This window comes from Hypanus sabinus, chromosome 8 (assembly GCF_030144855.1).
Source record: "Hypanus sabinus isolate sHypSab1 chromosome 8, sHypSab1.hap1, whole genome shotgun sequence".
NCBI classification, from domain to species: Eukaryota; Metazoa; Chordata; class Chondrichthyes; order Myliobatiformes; family Dasyatidae; genus Hypanus; species Hypanus sabinus.
Genome location: NC_082713.1, coordinates 161,010,014 through 161,027,543, shown reverse-complemented (window position 1 = coordinate 161,027,543; position 17,530 = coordinate 161,010,014). Strand labels below are relative to the sequence as shown.

Below are 17,530 nucleotides of genomic sequence, written 5' to 3'. Positions count from 1 at the left end.
CTTTTAAAGATGTCTTTGATGCTGGGGAGGCTAGTGCCTATGATGGAGCTGACTGAGTTTACAACCTCTGCAACTTTTTCTGATCCTGTGCATTGGTGACTCCATACCAAATGACGATACCACAAATCTGAATACTTTCCACAGTACATTGAACATAAAAAATTAAAAGCAAGTTCCAGGCCCTTTGGCTCAGAATGTTGTGCTGACCATGTAACCTACTCTAGAGACTGCCTAGAATTTCCCTTACCATTTATATTATATTCTGTCTTCAAATTTGACCTACCAAAATGAACTAATTCACACCACTCTGGGTTGAAGACCACCTGCCACTTCACAGCCCAGTTCTGCATCCTATTGATGTCCCGCTGTAACCTCTGACAGTTCTCCAGACTATGTACAACACCCCCAACCTTTGTGTCATCAGCAAATTTGCTAACCCATCCTTCTACTTCTTCATCCCAGTCATTTATAAAAATCACAGAGGAGGATTCCCAGAACAGATCCCTGCGGAACACCACTGGTCACCAACCTCCGCGCAGAATACAAACCATCTACAACCACCCTTTGCCTTCTCTGGGCAAGCCAATTCTGAATCCACAAAGCAAGGTCTCCTTGGATCCCAAGCCTTCTTACTTTCTGAAGGAGCCTGGCATAGGGAACCTTGTCAAATGCCTTACTGAAATCCATATACACTACATCCACTACTCTACCTTCATCAATGTGTTTTGGTACATCCTCAAAGAATTCAATCAGGCTTGTAAGGCACAACCTGCCCTTGACAAAGCCATGCTGACTATCCCTAATCAGATTATGTCTCACCAAATGCTCATAAATCCTGCCTCTCAGGATCTTCTCCACAACTTGCCTACCAATGAAGTCAGACTCACTGGTCTATAGCTTCCTGGGTTATCTCTACTCCCTTTCTTGAACAAGAGAGCAACATTTGCAACTCTCCAATCCTTTGGTCCTCCTCTCATCCCTATTGATGACACAAAGATCACCACAAGAGGCTCAGCAATCTCCTCCCTTGCTTCCCACAGTAACCTAGGGTAAATCTCATCTGGTCCTGGTGACTTATCTAACTTAATGCTTTTCAAAAGCTCCAGCACATCCTTTTTCTGTGCATCTGTAGATATTTGCCAGAGTCTTTGGTGACATACCAAATCTAGTCAGCTCCTAGTGAACTATTGCTGTTGGCATGTCTTCTTCATAATTACATCAATATGTTGGGCCCGAGTTAGATCTTTAGGAATGTTGACACCTAGGAACAAAAAGCTGCTCCCCCTTTCCACTGCAGATGAATGGAGTACTGACAGATCTAGCTGTTCTTGTGTATGACTGGAAAATGTTAGCAGGCAGGTACGTTAAGTGGATAAGAATTACATGGTTTGAAATAGGAAGATATTGCCACACATGAAGTATAATACAGTATTGATCCTTTTAATTAAGAAATTATATAGTGGCATTGGAGGCAATCCCAAGAGGTCCATCTGATTCTAAGGAGGAGACGATTATTAGCTCAGGGACAGCTAAAAATCTATATTCTTTCAAGTTTAGGAAAATAAAGGGTAATCTTCTTGAAGCATAGAGGGGGCCTCACAGGATGGATGTAGAGATGCTTCTGCCAGTAGTAGAATGTCAAATGAATGGACATAGAGACAAAAATTAATGGAGTTATTTAAAACTGAGTTGCAAAGCTACTTCTTGCAAAGGATGGTGTATGTTTGGAATTTTCTACTCTGGAGGTTTTGAGGGTTATATCATTAGGAGTATTTAAAGAGGAAGTAGATAAATGTAGATAAAAGAGGATGTGGAAACCATAGAAAGGGTGCAGAGGAGATTTACAAGAGCGTTGCCTAGATTGGGGAGCATGCCTAATGAGAATAAGTTAAGTGAACTTGGCCTTTTCTCCTTAGAGTGACGGAGGATGAGAGGTGACCTGATACAGGTGTATAAGATGATGAGAGGCATTGATCATGTGGATAGTCAGAGGCTTTTCCCCAGGGCTGAAATGGCTGCCACAAGAGGGCACAGTTTTAATGTGCTTGGAAGTAGGTACAGAGGAGATGTCAGGGGTAAGTTTTTTACACAGAGTGGTAAGTGGGTGGAATGGGCTGCCAGCGATGGTGGTGGAGGCGGATACGATAGGGTCTTTTAAGGGAATCCTGGATAGATACATGGAGCTTAGAAAAATTGAGGGCTATGGGTAACCCTGGGTAAATTCTAAGGTAAGGACATGTTTGGCACAGCTTTGTGGGCTGAGGGGCCTGTATTGTGCTGTAGGTTTTCTATGTTTCTATAAATTTCTAAAAAAGAAGGGAATTGAAGGCTATGGGCCCCTGGCACAAAGCAGGGGCGGATCAATGGTGATGATATTGAATTGTGGGGCATTCTTGAGAGGCCGAGGAGTCGATTCCTCCTTCTATTTTCTTATTTCCTTATGATAGACAGACTTTATTGATCCCGAGGGGAAGTTGGGTTTCCTTATGTTCTAGGTGTTGGACTGGAGTCAGTTGTTGGCTTTTCAAGATCCAGGGAGACAAACACTGGAGGTCAGAAATCAGGGTCAGATAGTTTGTGGATAGGTATCAGAGCTGTGATCATCATGAGGAACCAACTAATTGAGGGGTTCTGATTAAAAAAACTGTGTTTAAAGTAACTTTGGTGGGAGATACCCTCCTGCTATTCCTGAAACCAAAGAAGTGTTGGAAAATTACTTTTTGTTACATCTACATATATTCATCTCACTTTAGTCACATTGTTTCTCGAACCCTGGAAAACATGTATGTCTTGTGTGGGAAGTGATGTCCAGGTTTGTCAATATAAGAAAAATTGATGGGTAAACAATGGGGTCCAAACTCCATACTCTGGCAATAAATCTATATCTCATCTCAGACAACACAGAGTATTATATTTCTTATGATCAGATGCTCTTGGGAGCAGTTGATTTCTAAATGCTTTGATGATAATGGTATACATAATGCCAGTATGGTGCTTCTTCTTGAGATATTGCCATAACTTTTCAAGGATCCCTTATAAGTTTTTTCAAAGATGAACTTATATGGGTTGGATAAAGAGCTCTTGCAACAGCAGATGTTTTCAGTGTTTAATGAATGCTCAACAAGGTTGAGCTAAACTAGCATTTACTTCACCCATGAGGTCAAACTGTCAGCATGAGTATCTCTCAAAGGCTTACAATGTCTTTGTTCTCCTTTACTCCAAAGTATTTCCACAGGACAGTACAACTCAGTGCAGGCCCTTCGGTCTATAATACTGTGCCAACCTTTTAACCTTTTCCAAGATCAATCTTAACCCTTCCCTTCCACATAGCCCTCCATTTTTCTATTATCCATGTGCCTATCAAAGAGCTCCTTAAAGTCCCCTGATGTATCTGCCTTTACCACCATCCCAAGCAGAGCATTCCACTTACCCACCATTCTTGTGTGTAAAAAGAAAACCTATCTCTGACATCCCTCACCCCTATACTTTTCTTCAATCACCTTACAATTATAACCTCTCATATTAGCCATTTCCGCCTTGGGAGAGTCTCTGGCTCTCCACTTTATCTATGCCTCTTATCTTGTACACCTCTATCAAGTCACTTCTCATTTTCTTTCGCTCCAAAAGTGAAAAGTCCTTGCCTACTCAACCTTTCCTCATAAGACATGTACTCTAATCCATGTAACCACTAATGTGTTGGAATCCTTTTCAACAAAGGATATGTTTTTAACACAGTCATTTTTTATTCAATAGATCAATCTTGGACATAATTAGCTGCTTTCCTTAGTCACTTGTTCCCAAAGGAGTATAACATGGGCATTAGCATAGTACTTCACTATCTCATGAACAATAGGTCTTTCTTTTCCTGGGACTGTATTTTTGATGGTAACTTGAAACATGAACAACATTACCAATGTGCATTCACTGTTTAGATGTCAGCAAATTAAGCATCTTTTCCTTTAATTTCTTTCCCAATTTATGGCCTAAACTAATTTTGCTTCATTTCTTTCCTAATATTCCCATATTTTGTACCTGTATTCATAGAAGATACTAAAAATACCTCAGTAATTGTAGAAAATCTAGGGTCAGGAGGCACAGTTCAGTTTGAAGCAAAGACTATTACTAGCAGCAATATTCAGATAAACTATTGGAACCAAAGCCTCACAAGACTCAGGACCTGGTTGCCTGCAACTTTAGGAACCTAAAAGAAGTGACTGTGGACAAAATGGATGCTCTGGCTGTTATTTTACTAAGTTCCTAAGTTTCTTGAATATCGAGGACATCATCCCTATATTCATGAGTTGCGTTTCGCAGTGGTTTCTCTGGCAGCTAAATGCATTCTGTGATGAGCTAGCTAAGTGTTGATTAGGGAGCATATCCAGTACATTAGATCCGTTCTGGACATCAATGCGAACTGACAACCGTCTTGATTGTAAGCAAGGTGGGACAGCAGAAACCTGATTAGATGAGGATGAATCTATCAAGAAGGATGGATGAAGGGGGTATAAATACCACCAGACCAGACATGCCCAAGCATCATCCCTGTTGAAGAAGGCAGAGTTTGTCATCATTAAAATCAATATATGTTCACAGCTGGAAGCCCAAGAAGAGTTTATTTGTTAAAAGATTAGCTTTATTTGTCACATGTACGGTGAAATGCATTGTTTGTGTCAGCAACCAACACAGTCTGAGGATGTGCTGAGGAATAGCCCACAAGTGTTGTCAACCTTCTGGCACTAATATAGCATATCCACAACTTACTAAACTAACCCTAACTTGTACGTCTTTGGAATGTGGGAAGAAACTAACATCGGAGGAAACTGGAGCACATGGAGATAACCCATGTGGGAGGGGGTGGGGTGAAGCTGAGAGCTGGAAAGGTGATTGGCAGAAGGGATACAGAGCTGGAGAAGGGAAAGGATCATGGGATGGGAGGCCTAGGGAGAAAGAAAGGGGGAGGGGAGCACCAGAGGGAGATGGAGAACAGGCAGAGTGATGGGCCTGTTGGGCATCAGGTTGGAGGAATGGAAGTTAGAGAAGTCAATGTTCATGCCATCAGGTTGGAGGCCTGATGGCATGAACATTGACTTCCCTAACTTCTGTTAATGCCCTTCCTCCCCTTCTTACCCATCCCTGATATATTTAGTTTTTTCCCCCTCCTCTTCTTTTTCTCTCTCTGCCCATCACTCTGCCTGTTCTCCAACTCCCTCTGGTGCTCCCCTCCCCCTTTCTTTCTCCCTAGGCCTCCCATCCCATGATCCTTTCCCTTCTTCAGCTCCGTATCCCTTCTACCAAACACCTTTCCGGCTCTCAGCTTCACCCCACCCCCTCTGGTCTTCTATCATTTCACATTTCCCCCTCCCCCTCCTACTTTCAAATCTCTTATTATCTTTCCTTTCGGTTAGTCCTGATGAAGGGTCTCAGCCCAAAACATCAACAAGGATATTAGTCGGCCTTAATTCAGATGTAAACTTTCAGTACAGTCCATACATACCTTCTCCAGCAGAGATCCCAATGATCTAGAAATCTGTAACCCTGCCCCTGCACCAATTCTTCAGCCATGCATTCATCTGCCAATTCATCATATTCTTCCCCTCACTGGCACATGGCACAGGCAGCAATACAGCCCTGGAGGTCCTGCTTTTCAGCTTTCTACCTAACTCCCTATATTCTCTCCTCAAGATCTCCCTTTTCCTACTGATGTAATTGGTACCAATATGTACTGTGATGCAGCTGTTCCCCCTTCCTCTTTAGAATGCAATCTGCAATATTCTGACCCTGGCACTAGGTAGGCAACATACCATCCCAGTGTTTCTTTCATGTCCACAGAATCTCCTGCATGCTCCTCTAAGTATGGAATCCCCTGTCAACACTCCACTGTTCTTCTCCTTCTTCCCTTCTGAGCCACAGAACCAGGCTCAGTGCCAGAGACTCGGTCGCTGCAGCTTCCCCCTAATAGGTCACCCCTCCCCTCAACAATATCCAAAGTGTTATACCTATTTTTGAAGGTGTACTCTCACTGGCTGCCTATTTCCTTTCCCTCATCTGACTGTCATCCAGGTACCTGCCACTTGCAATTTAGGGCTGACTACCTCTCTGTAGCTCCTATCTATGGCCTCCTCATTTTTTGCTATGAGCCAAAGGTCATCCAGCTGCAGCTCCAGTGCCTTAACATGGTCTTTAAGGAGCTGTAATTTGGTACCCCTCAACCATCAGACTCTTGAACCAAAATGAGATAACTTAGCTCAACTTCGTTTTCCCCATCACTGAAATAATCCTACAACCTATGGACTCATTTTCAAAGACTCTTCATCTCATGTTCTCTATATTTGTTGCTTACTTGTTTGTTATTATTATTTATTTTCTTTTTGTATTTGCACAGCTTGTTGTCTTTTGCACACTAGTTGAATGACCCATTGGTGCAGTGTTTCATTGATTCTATTATGGTTATTATTTTATTATGAATCTATTGAGTATCCCCGCACAAAAATGAATCTCAGTGTTGTATATGGTGATATATATGTACTTTGAAAATAAATTTACTTTGAACTTTCGAACAGTTAATCTTTATCCTTTTTCATGTATTTTTAGAAGCTCTTAAGGTCTGTATTTATATTTCCTGCTAGCTGATATATGTAGTTGTGCAGCAAGTAGTGTGGCCTCATCTATAAGACCATAAGACATAGAAGCAGAATTAGGCCATTCGACCCAATGAGTCTACTCTGCCTTTCCATCATGGCTAATTTATTATCCCACTGAACCCCATTCTCCTGTCTTCTCCCCATATCCTTTGATGCCCTGATCAATCAAGGACCTTGCAACCTCTGCTTTAAATATTCCCAATGACTTGCACTCCACAGTTGTCTGTTATAATGAATTCCACAGATCAACCACCCTCTGGCTCAAGAAATTCCTGCTCATCTGTGTTCTACATGGATGCCCTTCCATTCTGAGGTTGTGCCCTCTGTTCCTAGATTCTCCCACTACAGGAAACATCCTCTCTACATCCACTCTATCTCGGCCTTTGATAGGTTTCAATGAGATCCCTATCCCCACCCCTATTCTTCTAAACTCCAGTGAGTACAGGCTCAGAGCCAACAAACACTTCTCATGTGTTAAGCCTTTAATTCCTGCAATTATTCTCATGAACCTTCTCTAGACTCTCTCAAATGCAGACACAACTTTTCATAGATAAGGGGCCTAAAACTGCTCACAATACTCCAAATCGAGTCTGACAAGTCCTTATAACCCTCAGAATCAGATTTTTGCTTTTGTATTCTATTCCTCTTGAAATGAATATTAATATTGTATTTGCCTTCCTTACACTGCCTCAACTGCAAGTTAACCTTTAGGGAATCCTACACAAGGACTCCCAAGTACCTCTGCACCTCTGATTTTTGAAGTTTCTCCTTGTTTAGAAAATAATCAGAATCAGAAATCAGAATTAGGTTTAATATTGCTGGCATATGCAGTAACATTTGTTGTTTTGCAACAGAAGTACATTGCCATGCATAATAATAAAAACAAATTACAATAAGTAGTATATATAACACAAGAAACCTCAATTAAATAATCAGTGCAAACAAGGGAAAAATACTGAGGTACTGTTTGTGGGTTCATTATCCATTCAGAAATTTGATGGCAAAAGGTAAAAAATGTTCCTGAAGTGTTGCGTGTGCACCTTCAAGCTTCTAGACCTCCTCCTTGATGATAACAGTGAGAGGAGGGTATATCCTGGGTGATGGGGGTCCTTAGTGATGGGTGTCACCTCTTTAAATCATCACCTTTTGAAGATGTATTGGATGCTGGGGACGTTAGTGTCAGTGATGGAGCTGGCTGAGTTTACAATTTTCTGCAGCTTTCTCTGATCCTGTGCAGTGGCTCCTCCAAAGCAGACAGTGAAGCATTCAGTTAAAATGCTCTCCATGGTACATCTATATAAATTTGTAACTGCCTTTGGTGCTAATTCGCTTCAAACACCTAATGAAATATACCCCCAACATGCTTTCTTTGTAATTGCGTCAATATGTTGGGCTCAGGATAGGTCCTCAGAGATGTTGCTCAGGAACTTGAAACTGCTCACCCTTTCCACTTCTGATCCCTCAAAGAGGACTGGTGTGTGTTTCCTCAACTTCCCCTTCCTGAAGTCCACAATCAATTCCTTGGTCTTACTGATGTTGAGTGCAAGATTGTTGCTGTGACACCACTCTACCAGCTGATCTGTCTCATTCCTGTACGCCTCTTTGTTACTATCTGAAATTCTTCCAACAATAGGTATGTCACTGGCAAATTTATAGATAGCGTTTGAATTGTGCCTAGCTCACACAATCATGCTTGTAAGAGAGTAGAGCAGTAGGGTAAGCACACATCCTTGAGGTGTGCTAGTGCTGATTGTCTGTGAGGAGGAGATGTTATTTCCAATCTGCACAATCTGTGATCTCCCAGTGAGGAAGTCAAGAATCCAGTTGCAGAGGAAGGCACAGACACCCATGTTTTGGAGCTTGTTGATTAGAACTGAGGGTATGATTGTGTTGAGTTCTGATCTGTAGTCCTTAAATAGCAGACTGGCTTAGATTTTACTATTGACCAGGTGATCCAAGGCTGAATGGTGAGTCAGTGAGATTGTGTCTGCTGTAAAAATATCTATGCCTTTATTCCTTCTGCCAAAGTGCATGAGTATATTCCATCTACCCCTTATTTGCCCATTCTCCTAATCTATCTAAGTATAAGGGGAAAGGTGCTGGCTGTAGGTAAGAAAAATAAATGGGGGAAATGGGATTGATGGAATTGCTCAAAAAGTCAGCATAAACTATCCCTATTTTTCTAACTGGGTTGAACCCATTACCTGAGTCGCCTGTTTTCTAAGAATTAATCTTCATTTAAATTAAGTGTTTTACATCAATTGATCTGGTAGAGTACACTAAAAGCTTGCTTTGTCATTTTGCTGAAGTTGAAAAGTATGTCTTGGTGGTAGTTCCAAAAAGTCAGGAAATCTAGATGTATGTTGTCAAGTGTACGCATGTTCTCCTTGAAAATATAACATTTTTGTCTTTAATAAAAAAAAAGGTTTTGTGCCCTGCTTTTGCTTCTAATTCATATGTTCATATGTATGTTCTCTTGGCGATAAAAGAGAAAACGCCAAATTTATTTTTGGTGAATAACAGCAAATCAAGATTTCTAACAGTGAACATTACCTTTATAGATCTCCCTTCAAATAGGGCTTACATAAACATTCTGTGAAACCAAGTGCATGGAAGCCTTTAGCATCAGATCATTTAATATACATGCCTTCTTAGTTAGAATGTGAATGGTCCATGAATTCTACCTCATTATTTCCTATACTGTGTATTTATTTTGTAATTTATGGATTGCTAATACAAAACAACAAATTTTGCATCAAAAAAGGCAGTGATAATAAACCAGATATAGATTTTGCTGTCTTACTCTTGGATATTCATCACCCAACTAATATGCATCAAGGGCTATACAGCTAGTTGTTAGCAGTAAAGTGTTGACAGACTTTTAGAGGAATAATGGTACAAAAGAACATGGACACAATTCAAAAAGCTTTATCCCTTGTTTTCCCCTTAATGTGTGCTCTTTATTCTGCATTATACTTTGATGACGAAATCTGCCTGTTCACCGGTGCATTTACAGAATTTTTTAGTGGACCTCCAAAAGATGCAGATCCTGACTAAGAATATTTCAGCATGCAAAGCCGCTAGAATTGAACTCAGCTTCTGGACTTGGCAAGCCAGCCTTAACTTAAGATCACATATAATAGAAATGTATGCACAAATCAGGCTATCTGCAAATTCCTGTGTTTCTAGAACCATATAGAAATTGTAGGAAGAATTGTGTTTACTTTGTTAAGTTTCTTGCTTAATTGCTTCCACCACTTCACTGTTTTGCCCTTTTGTTGTTCAGTGGTTGGAAAGTTGCCATTTCATTTGTTACAACTTTTAATACTTGGATTTATGACATGCTGTTTTGTACTTGTGGAGTGAAGTTTGGAGAAAGTACATCTTACAAGCCACTGTCAAATTGGTATACTGATGTAATTTACAATAAGAAAAATATCCCTTCTACCTAGCAGTATTTTATTGCTGGTGCATTGGCTGCTTCACATTTCTCCTCCTCTTCCTCCTCCTCCTCCTCCTCCTCCTCCTCCTATAGTGAATCACTTGAACAGGCCATGTGCCCAAATCTTTGTTCCTCCTGGTACAACTGTTGCCAAAGAGCTTAAGAGCATACAATTATTCCTGAGGTCCTTATAGGTGCTTGTAGACTTCTAAAATCTATTTATGTACCCGAGATAAATCTTCAGTATGACAGTTACAAATCTGTTTACAATTTAGACTTCATTTTATTTTTTCTGGACCTCATTGTGTGAGTTTCTCACTGGTATTATCAGTAAATTCTCTTGATTCAGCCAGCCTGTTAACTACTTGAAAGAGAGAAAAGGATGGACTACTGCAAGACCATAGCAGACTATCAGCTATCACTCCATTTCTTCTCTTAAATTTACCTGTGATGGCGAGCACTTGGTAAATGCATTCCTTTACACATGCACACACAAACATTGCCTTGACATTCTGCTGTTGTTGCACTGAGGGTATGTACTTCAGTGTCTTCCTCGATATATTTTTGTAATTAGTTCTAAACTAAGCTGATGCATACGGGTTGGCTTGATTGTACCTTTCCTGCCATACATGATGGAATATCCCATTCCTTTAGTAATGGGGATGTGTAAATGTGTATATGTTCGTATACTGTGTTTCTGGTAGATACTTCAGTTTATTTTATAATATAAAATAATATGTTGTGGGGTTCATCATAGTCTAATTCATATCAAGTCTTAAATTAACTTTGTTGGTAATTGAAAATGGTATGTACTACTGCTTAATAAAAAGTTCATTGCACTCAGAGAGGGAGAGATCGGGGCTACCAGGACTTCACATTGGTCAAGAATAGTATGGCACTGTTGTTGTATTTTCTGGTAGATATCTTTTTTGTGAATATTGGTAGTTTCCTTTTTATTATTTTCATTAATTTTTGTAAGTTTGATTTTTGACACACCTAAACTAAAACACCTGTGCACTAAAGTGCTGAGCAATTCCAGGCATTATTCTTTGGTGATAATCCACATATCTAACATTACCCCTTGATCTATTTTAACTATCCTTTTTCTCCTTCCCTCTCTGATCATAAATGACCAGTCAATCCTCAGCAGACATCTTCAGCATCAATCTCTTATATCCACATGTCTGAATTTCAAACTAAATATAAAGTTGAACCCCTTTTCCTAATTTACACTTATAAAGCTACTTAATTTCAGTACAGGCCATAGATCCTTCATTCAGACTTCAGAACTCTCAACTCACCCATCCTTCTACCTTTTCTATGTTCTTTTCTCACAAAAGTCATATGTGACATTGACGGGGAGACGTCACATGATGACGTAGGATCGAGACGTGGAAATCCAGCTCTCAAGTAAAAAAGCAGTAAAATAATGTTTAAGTGAAGAAAAGTTAGTAAATACTTTTTAAAAATTACTTATAAACTACTCAGGATTGTCTTAAGATATGTCTCCTAAACAGAAGCAGAAGAAAACTACTACTTTGAAGACAACACAAGTTGGAAAAGAATCAAGGCCGGCAGCCATGAAAGCCTCGGGCTCAAGTGCATTTTACCTCCGGTGATACAGAACAGGAAACGGCGGCAACATCAACCGTTTCCAAAAAAAAAAGTGCAACAGGAATTGCGCTTGCATGAAGGAAGGGGCATGCGCAAACACGAGAAACCCAAACTACAAATCCCAGCTATGATCGGAACTGAAAGTGAAAGTGAATATGAGGTGGAATCAGATTCTCTGGATAAATCAGATGAAGATGAAGAGACAAACAAAGAAAAGCAACAGGAAGAGGTTGGAGGTGATATTGGAGACATAAAAAAATCTTTGGTGCAAATAATACCTGAATTAAAAGCATTAAAGGTAATTAAAAAAGATATTAAAAATATGAAGATTATGTTTGATAAAATGATGAAAAGACAGGACAAAATGGACAAGAAAACTAAAAACTTGGAAGAAATAATGAGATACACCATTGATAGAGTGAATAAAATGGAAGATAATATTTTTGCCTGGACATCAGAAAGAAAACAGTTGTTGGAAAAAGTGGATGTACTTGAAAATTTTAACAGACGAAATAATATTAAGATTGTTAGACTTAAAGAAGGTATAGAGGGAGAGGATCCAATAAGTTTTTTTCAAAAATGGATTCCTGAAATTTTGGAAATGGAAGAAGGAACCCAGTTAATTGAAATTGAAAGGGCTCACAGCACCTGAAGATCAAGACCTCAAGTTGATCAAAACCCACGATCAATCTTGATAAAATGCTTAAGATATCAAGATAAAGAAAAGATCCTGAAGGCAGCTGCCCAACGTGCCTGAAAGAGAAACGGGCCATTGATGATAGAAGGGAAAACAGTTCTTTTCTATCCTGATATAAGTAATGACCTTCTGAAGAGAAAGAAGGAATTTAACCCAGCGAAAAAAGTTTTATGGGAAAAGGGTTATAAATTTATATTGCACCACCTGGCAACCCTGATCATTTTTTTGGATGACGGAAAAAGAAAATCTTGTACTGATTATCGGGATGCGGAAGAATTTGCACAAGAACTCCCAAATATTCGCTAACCACAGCCAAAGATTTAAAAGTGAAATGGATTAAAGATGAAGACAGGGACAGTGAATGGAGTTGATGGATGTTTAAGGACAGAAGAATATTTAAATATATTCTTAATTATATGATACAGGGGGAGAAAGGTAAAAATTTGAGAAATATTAATCGAGAGTAGTGATATTATTTTTTCTTCTCTTATATATACTTTTTTATGTTACGGGGAAGCTGGGGGAACTTCGGATTGATTGCTATGGGATTCATGTGTGTAATCTTGGCGATTGCCATGACCTGCACAACGGAGGGGGGTAATGTTGTGTATTTTCTTTATTCACACCATTAGTAGGGGATATTTTGTTATATATTTTGTTATCTTTTTTCTTTATAATCGATTTTTCTTTAATCTTTCTTTCTTTGCCTGGACAATCGGGGGGGGGGGGGGGGGGATACACATAGCAACACGGAGAATTCTAAAAAGATTCCCCAAGGTACTACGAAAGTTGAAAAGTTAATTATTACTATAGGCTGGAGTAACCCTGTTAAAAATAATGACTAACTTACTGAATTTTTAAAGTTTTAATGTTAATGGGCTTAATGGACTGGTGAAAAGAAAAAGACTTTTAACATACATTAAGAAAATGAAAATAGATATAGCTTTTAGCTGCATTCCATTTGAAAAAATTACTTATAATTTAAGAGATAAATACGAAATATTTCTGAAAATTTGGCGCCCTTATTTACAAAAGTTAGGATTATCTATATACGTGCTCCGAAGATAAAATTATTGGTTATTTGGGGAAAGAAATAAATATATATACTAAAGCAATTATGAACTCCGTGGAGCATGTGGGGTTCTTCCGATATCCAGGCATTCTTTCTTTCTTCCTTCCTTTTTTTCCCTCTTTTTTTTCTCTTTCTAGAGGGATATGTTAGGGGGGAGGGGGGAAGGGTTAATAATTTTTTTTCCTTCTGTAACCATTTGAAAATTCAATTTAAAAATTCTATAAAAATAAATGTGACATTGACCAGCTCTATTTTCACTTTCACTTTCTTGGTCTGAACTAATCTGTCTGAACTTATAGCAGTCCATTCACTTTTTGAACTGTCACCAGATTTTTTTATCAGACCTACTGTCTCTATAAACCATTTTTTCTTGCTTTAAGACACTACATAAAATCTTACTCTTTGAACAAGTCGTTGGTTATCTCCACTTGTATTTCTTTCAATTGATCTTCCCAAGCAGCACTTTGTGAAGTTCTTGTGATGTAGTTTTTAAACAATTGTAAGTTTATAGGTTATGGTTTATAGATTTCATTCCTCGCAGTGTAAATGGCATTGTAGATTTAGCCATCTGAAGAATGTTAATGTAATGTTAAGATATTCTGTACCATGTTTGAGATAGCCAAACAACAATGATTTTTAAAAAAACACTTAGAAATCCTAATTTACCTGGGATTTGAAATGAGATTCTATGAAGGAAAAAGAGATCGTTAAGTATCTAATTGTATTTGAAATAATAGCACTACCTTCTTCAGCACATAACCCACTGGAAATCCCAATCTTAGCAGTCAAAAGACAACAGTACAAAGCTTTGAAAATATGTTGCAAGCCTATTGTTTGTTGCTGAATGATGCTGGAAGTGAGGAAATATATTAACTCAGCATTGGGTGTTATTTGACGTTGTGCCTAAAATGTGTTATGGGTTTATGATTTTTTATTCAAGAGAACCCTAAAATATGATTGTCTGGAGCTGAAATTCTATGCAAGGATTGGAAAATTGTGGAATGAGTTGGTCTGTTCTGAATAGCTATATACAGGCAATTGTCAAATAGCTCATGTCCATTTTTGGACATCTTAAACAGTTGCCTAAAGCTGATATTTTCTTTAAATGTTTTAATTTAACAGATGATGCTTTCTCAGGGACCTCTCTACAAAATTTATTACCAGTAAAGATGATGGTAACCTGACTACTTGACCTGCTCAAGAATAAAATGGTTTCGAAGAACTAGAAGGAATAGGATTGCTGCACCAGCCAACTGTCTCACCCACACCCTCATTGCCCAATCCAAGCACCTATTCAGAAATGTATTTCCAAGTTCCTGCAGTGAAGCTGGATTCAGAATTTTTTTTGTAAGATAAACAATTTCAGTCTCAATGTTTATCAATGAAGCACATGACATAGTTGTGCACTGCCCAAAATCTACTGTTACAGAACTCTTAAAGGCACTCAGGCTTATATTTAATAATAGTTTCCCTTGGAAGGCCAGCCAATTTTAAGTTTATACAGTTTTCTGTAATGTGGGATTTTTGAAAATACTTGTTACACCAAATATTCTTAGCATTCTCAAACTGTTTGGCTTGACCCCCAGCACCCAGGGCATGCCCTTTACTCCCTGTTACCATCAGGTAGGAGGTACAGAAGCCTGAAGGCACATACGCAGCGATTCGGGAGCAGCTTCTTTCCCTCTGCCATCTGATTCCTGGGTGGACGTTGATCCCGTGAACACTACCTCATTTCTTTTAATATACATTTCCCTTTTTGCACGATTTTCAATCTATTCATTATATATATATATATATATATATACACACTGTTATTTATTTATTTATTTCCCTTTTTTTTCTTCTTCTATATTATGTATTGCATTGAACTGCTGCTGCTAAGTTAACAAATTTCACAACACTTGCCGGTGATAATAAACCTGATTCTGATTGTAGATAACAGATTAGTTTCAACAGAATAAAGGTCTGATAACCCAGGATCTGATTGTTTGAAAATCACAATGTTTTGACATCTAGTTCATTAATTTGTCTAGAATGTGAACCAGAGCTCCAGAGTAAATGGGCTATGTAGCCAGAGCCCTGGGCTCAAGATATGGCAAGGACGAAGAAATGTATTGTGGACTGGGACAGGGATCTGAAACCCCAGGGTGAGGAACTTTGCAACACACACAAAATGCTGGAGGAACTTAGCAGGCCTTCTGCTGAAGAGTCTTGGCTTGAAATGTTGACTGTACTCTTTTCCATAGATGTTGTCAGGCCTGCTGAGTTCCTCTGGCATTTTGTGTGTGTTGCTCAGATTTCCACCCTCTGTAGATTTTCTGGTTTATGGTGAGGAACATCAGTTTGTTTGTGGCCAGAGTTAGCATCCTTTAAACTAACTAAGTTCACAGAAACACTTATACTTTAGTGTAACGTGTTTTATAAAAATTGTGGAATAAATTTTAATTTGGAGTTACACCCAATAGCTCAGAAAATATGCTAGGTTGGCACCACCAGATTTGTGTTCTATCTTACTTCAAATATATCATTGTTTCATTTTAAATAAAAGCAGTGACTGCTGAATGGCAGAATATGTGATGAGAGAAACAAAATTAACATTCTGGATGACTTTTCATCAGAACCTGTCACTTTGGTGTTTTTGGACTTCATTTTATGTGCATTGTGAGCTTTTGGCAGAAATTATATTGCACTCAATATGGTCTTGCCATAGCTGGGAAGCAATACTTGTGACATTCAAACAAAGACTGTAATCCAGCAATATTCAGCACTACTGCTTATTCTAGATGGTGAAGCAAAAGAAAATTCAGCCATTTGTACCTTGCATCCAATATCTAATAGCTTGTTATTGGACTTAAAGTACAACTTCTTTAAGTGCCTACAGATTGTATATGTGTGTTTGTTCTGGAAAATGAAATCAAAATAATTTTGGAGAGAGATGATAGTTTATGGAGTCATAGAACACCAGAACACAGAATCAGGCCCTTCAGCCCATCCAGTCCATGCTGAAATATTATTCCATATGGTCTCATTGACCTGCACCCAGACCAAAGCCCTGTATACACCTCATCCATGATTTATCTTAAATATTGAAATTGAACCGATATTCATTACTTCCGCTGCAGTTCATTCCACATTCTCACCATTGAGTGAAGAAGCTCCCCCTCACATCCTTCTTAAGCATTTCACACTTAACCCATGACTTCTAGTTCTAATCTCACCCAACCTTAGCCTGCTTATATTTACCATATCCATACCCTCATTAATTTGTATACCTCTATCAAATCTCCCCTCATTCTCCTATGTTCTATGGAAGAAAGTCCTAATCTATTGAACCTTGCCCTATGACTCAGGTCCTCAAGTCTTAGCAACATCCTTGTAAATTTTGTCTGCACTCCTTCGATCTTATTGATTTGTCCCCTGCAGGTAGGTAACCAGAAATGCACATAATACTCCAAACTAAGGCTCATCAACTTTTTATACAACTTCAACATAACATCCCAACTCCTGTACTCGGTACTTTGATTTATGAAGGCCGATGTGCCAGAAGCTGTCTTTATGACCCTGTCTACCTGTGATGCTACTTTCAAGATTTATGGATCTGTGCTCCACTGCAATCCTCAGTGCCATACAGTTCATCATGTAAGTCCTACTACAGTTTATCCTCCCAAGATGTTATACCTCACACTTAACTTCATTAAATTCCATCTCCCATTTTCAGCCATTTTTCCATTTGGTCTAAATCCCAATGCAAACTTCATTAGCCTTCATCGCTATGCACTACATTCCCCCTATTCTTGTTCTCATCTGCAAATTTGCTGATCCAGTTTACCACATTATCATCCAGATCACTGATATAGATGACAAACAACAATGGACCTAATGCTGATTCCTACGGCACACCTCTTGTCACAGGCCTCCAATCAGAGAGCACACATCTACTACCACTCTGGCGTCTCTCGCAGAACCAATGTCTAATCTGGCAAATGATTGAATCTTCTTGACCAACCTTCCACGTGGGACTTTGTCAAAGGCCTTGCTAAAGTCCAAGTAGGCGACATTCATTG

The 17,530-nt window shown here is 39.0% G+C and overlaps 1 protein-coding gene across 1 annotated transcript in view; it reads left to right on the top strand.

Moving 5' to 3' along the window:
- Positions 1-17,530, top strand: part of ppfia2 (PTPRF interacting protein alpha 2) — a 260,698-nt gene that overhangs the window by 134,243 nt on the left and 108,925 nt on the right. The window lies entirely within an intron of this gene.